We start from the raw sequence: 4673 nt of genomic DNA, 5'->3' as shown, positions 1-4673 counted from the left end.
ATGAAAACCTAATCTAGGAAAGTAGCTAGACAAGGTTCTAAAGGAGAGTTTAAGGAAAAAGTGTACCTCTTGGAGTGGCTAAACCCTTAGGGTCTATAGATCTATATCTTTTCATTTGCTTCTCTAAAGCCTGATGTGTGCTTCGTCCATCACATGCAAACAAACAAGCATCAAACAAAGGAAGTAGTGAAGCAAAGCAAATAAAAGCATTATATCAACCACATACGAGGGTATGGGCATAAACATATTAAAAGCATCGCACATACAAGGCATTAGACATCGCACAAAAGGATTTTGAAAAGTAGGAAGGATTTCTTGCAATTTTAGAAAGATTTGGGGAAAAATGCCATTTTGGCAATTTTGAGGAAAAATATGGGTCAAAATATGATTTTGAGAAAGTTTTAGGTAAATATAAATATATGACAAGTTTGTTGAACAAAATGCAAATATAACTAAGTTATGGACCAATATGCAAATATGACATAGTTCCATGACATAATGCGCACATGGCAAATATGATGGCATATTGAATTATTATGAAAAAGCTAGCCATACACCCTTTTTATTAATATTTGGGCTAAAACTTACTAAAAAGTGAGATGGGTTAATTCTAAAGGTGGACCTGGGCTAGGCTCTAAAAGCTGATGGGCTTGAACTAGTGAATTGAGAGAAGTTCAGAGATCTGAACCCATATCATCCTCGGATTGGGCCTAGGGCCCTCATCTGGCCCAAATCTTACTTAGGGAACCGGTTCGGACCCAGCTAAACGGGTCTGGCCGACCCGCTTCAAAAATCTTTCCCTAACCTACCGTTTACCTCTGGATCTTGAACTTCCAGAGCCTTCACTCTCTCTCACACCCGAGCCTCCATGGCCCAGTACCCGAACTCGTCACTCCGATCACCAGCACCACCACTTCGGTGGTCTTCTCCATCTCCGAACCAAGTCTCTCAACCTCGAAATCTCTCTCTACTCCTCGGATCTGAACCGTCTCTCTGTCTCAGACCACCATGGCCGAAGCCTCTCAAACTCATCACCGCCAACAACGGCGGTGGTTTCACATCTCAGTCTCAACTTCTCTCTAAAACCGAAACCTATAACCTAGCTCGCTCTGGATCGGTCTCACCCTCTCTTCGATCTAAACGAGGCACAGCCTCCTAGCTCCGTCGTGAAGCCCAGCCGCCACCACCACGATGGTGGTTCCCAACCTCTCATCTTTCTCTCTCTAAACCCGAGCCTAACCCTTCATTTTTATCCGATCTCTCTCTCTAAAACCTAGAACTCAACTTCTCGATCTACCACCTAGGAGAGCCCCAAACGGCGCGTGGAACATGAATCGGTGTTGTGTAGGTTAAAGCCTTCACGGATCTGCCAAGAACCGTGGCCGCGGTGACGCGTGAGATCACATGTGGTGACGCGTGAGCGCGTGAACAACACAGGTATGACCGAGGGTAAGGTACTGAGATTTTTGTGCTCATGTGCTTTGTGTTTGTGAGGCTTTGTGAGCATGTATTAGAGAGTGTATACACACATATGAAACAGAGGTTTTCGGATTTACCTTTCGTTTTTTGTGATTTTTGGTTGATATTTTTCTCTATCCTGCTTGCTGTGTTGTTGCTTCCCTTTTTGTGATTTAGCCTTTTGTGATTGCTCCGGTTGATGTTTGGCTGCAAAGAAAATGTAGAGAAAATTGGAATCTAAACAAAAACAAAAGTGGGGAAAAAGAATGAGATAGGGATAGAAGAAACTTATTGAAGTTCTTTGTTCTGTCTTCCCTTATAACTGAATTTCTGCACTATTTTGAATTTTTCTGGTTTTTTTTTTTTTTCCCTGTGTTTTGGTGGGATTTTTGGGTTTTTCTCTCTGGGTTTGTCATGGAGGAAAAGGGAGAGAAATGAGAGAGGCTAGAGAGGATTTTCTCTCTGCCCGTTGTAATGAATCAGGAAATAGAATTTTGTATTTGAGGGTATGGCATTGAGGGCGTAGGAGTGAGTGTCCTGGCAGAGTTTGTTAGAGGGGAATGCTCTGGCAGGTCATCAAATGGCAATAATTTTTTTAAAATTGTTTTTGATAAATCTGAGCCTTTCGATTGGTGGGAAAATGTGACATAAAATATCAAATTAATATATATATATATATACATATATTTTTTAAATTTTACGCCTCATGTTAGTCAAATAGATTTTAACTATTGAAATCTATTTATGCATAATATTGGACCTATTAAACTGAACCACTTAACCCATCTCTGCGCTTGATATGAATCAATTTTGCCCCCCTTTGTTTTCTTAAATTTTGCTAGGCAATAAGCACGATTTGGTTCCTTTTTTTTGTCCTCTTGGTTACCTTCTTGTATTGATTTGAAACCCCATCATTGTGCTACACTCGGATTTGCTTATGATTCCCAGAGTAATGACTACAAGGTTGTGAGGATTTGGTTTGATTATCATAAATCCATGATTAAGGTGTACACATTAAGTTTGGATTCATAGGAAATAGTTGAACTTGGAATCTCGTGGAGTCCCAATGTTGTGTACTACCAAATTAACTCTGATATGCCATCCCCGTTTCTTTTTTGTTTTTTTAACCTTTGCTCCTAAATAATTTCAATTGATACTCCCTTAAGAACCGTGTAGTGCTGTCATTTGTAACTTCCAACTTCTTTGTGGTTTTGATGATTGAACTTCTGGGATGTCTTGGATGTTAGAATGGTTGCAATGATCTTCTTGCATCTGCTCAACAAAACATAGGGAGCCATGATGTATGACTTTGTGATATTTGCTTAATTCAAAATTTTTTGTAAATATGTAATGCACAAATTTGCTGCCTTATTGACTCATGGTTTGTTAATGACAATAGAAATTCTACACTTAAACTTACTAGTAATATTAGTACACCAGAACTTTGGTTGTGGATTCATACTTTTGACAATTCTTATTTTGTTGCCCTTTTTTAACAGGCTAAACCTAAAAGCAATAGAGTTTAAGAACAAACCAATTCCAAACTATGACAAATTGGTTGAGCTTTATGGAAAAGATAGAGAAACTGGGAAACAAACCAAGATTGTGGTAAATGTTCATGGGATTTTTTTTCTTTGTATTTTGGATTTCATGCTCTTTTGTTTTTCCATGTTCTATTTGAGGGCTACATTGTGTTTTGCAGATAAATTTGGTCTTGTTTACACAATAAAAACATCCACAGGAATTGTAATCATTCAAACATATGAATGATTCATATATATATATATATATATATTAATGTGCAATGTAGACTATGTAGCAATGGTAGAATGAGTTATATCTTTCTTTTAGCCACTTGGCCAACAAATTCAACGTTGAGTTATGATATATAAAAATGACGAAATCTCTAGAAAGGATTGTCATGAGTGACAGACTGAATAGGAAATAGCCAACCCATGAAGTTGATCACTCTTGGTGACGTTCATACCCTTTATATAATATATATATATTCTACAGCTTTTCTTTTTTTTAGAAATATATATTCTACAATTAATCAACTGGAACCTTTTTTGGTCGGTAAGAAGCAGCAATGAAAAAAAAATAGTAATAATAAAACTGTGCTAAGGCATATAATTATTTAATCTAACAAATTAATCATAGACCAGTGTTGCAAGTTCATCTTTAAGTAGGGGGAAATTTGTCTATTTAAATATATTTGATCATCTCCTCTCATTCCCGTCTTTATTTTTAAAACATCTAAATTAGAGGAAGGGCTAATTATTTTCCCCTTTGCTTAATTTTAAAAACATTCAAACAAGGTGGAGGATAACTATTCCCCTTTACTCTCCTCTTCACTATTCTTCTTCCCTCTACTCTTCTCTACTCTACTCCCATCTCCTTCCAAACTTCCAAACATAGCATTAGTTCACCTTGAAACCCTCACTACAAAGCTAAAATGTCCCTTCTAATAAGCCTCTTCCTCCCAGCTCGACAAAGAATAAAGGGATGCCTTGGATATTGCTAAAGAAAACCATATAAGCCTACACCAATTCACTTCAGGCAATCTGAACCTTATGGATTTTTTGTTTTTTTGGTCTCTGTTACTCTGTACTAGGAAATCGACTTGATTTAGAGAGCATTGAAATGGGTCTATCCCTACTACCAATTCTTACCATAGGTAGCTTTTTTTTTTTTTTTTTTTGATGCGACTTACCATAGGTAGCTTAATTACTTCATTTAGCAACTAGATCCTCATATCTTTTTAGCATCATCACCATTGTTTTCTCCTTAAAAATGGTTGATACATATGCTTTAATGTTGGCAGAATTATTAGTTTCTTGTTGCCATATTTAGTGTATAAAACACCATCTAGGTTCCACCAATCTAACCCATAAATAGATGCTGAATCCATCCCCAATTTCAAATTTTAGCAAGGCTCCAGCCTCTTTCCTGAATTTGAGCAGCTTTCACTAAACCCAATGTTGCTCTGGGGAAATATCACAACCTGAAGACTTCTCCCATTCAATAAAATCACTTTTAATCCATGCCACTGATATGGAACTAGCTTGGATAAATAGGTTCCAAATATGTTTCATAATAGCTGCCTTAATCAAATCCTCTACTCTTTTTAGATTTAATTCTCCTTCACATTTAGGAACACACAGATTTCCAAGATATTTTAGCTCCAACAATTATCAATTGCTCCCTTTCAACAA

At 37.2% G+C, this 4673-nt stretch overlaps 1 long non-coding RNA gene across 3 annotated transcripts; it reads left to right on the top strand.

The window, feature by feature from the left end:
- Nucleotides 1–235: 235 nt before the first annotated feature.
- Nucleotides 236–3211, top strand: LOC115987192. Of its 3 annotated transcripts, none has more exons than XR_004091001.1 (2): nucleotides 236–1437; nucleotides 2958–3211. It is a non-coding gene; the product is annotated as an uncharacterized LOC115987192 (long non-coding RNA). The 3 variants fall into 3 exon arrangements; XR_004091003.1 differs by having other exon boundaries at nucleotides 236–1449; XR_004091002.1 differs by having other exon boundaries at nucleotides 236–1454.
- The last annotated feature ends 1462 nt before the right edge of the window (nucleotides 3212–4673 follow it).

The sequence above is a fragment of the Quercus lobata genome, chromosome 4 (assembly GCF_001633185.2).
Source record: "Quercus lobata isolate SW786 chromosome 4, ValleyOak3.0 Primary Assembly, whole genome shotgun sequence".
Taxonomy (NCBI): domain Eukaryota; kingdom Viridiplantae; phylum Streptophyta; class Magnoliopsida; order Fagales; family Fagaceae; genus Quercus; species Quercus lobata.
The sequence above is the reverse complement of the archived record's forward strand: the minus strand, read 5'-3'. Positions and strand labels throughout refer to the sequence as shown.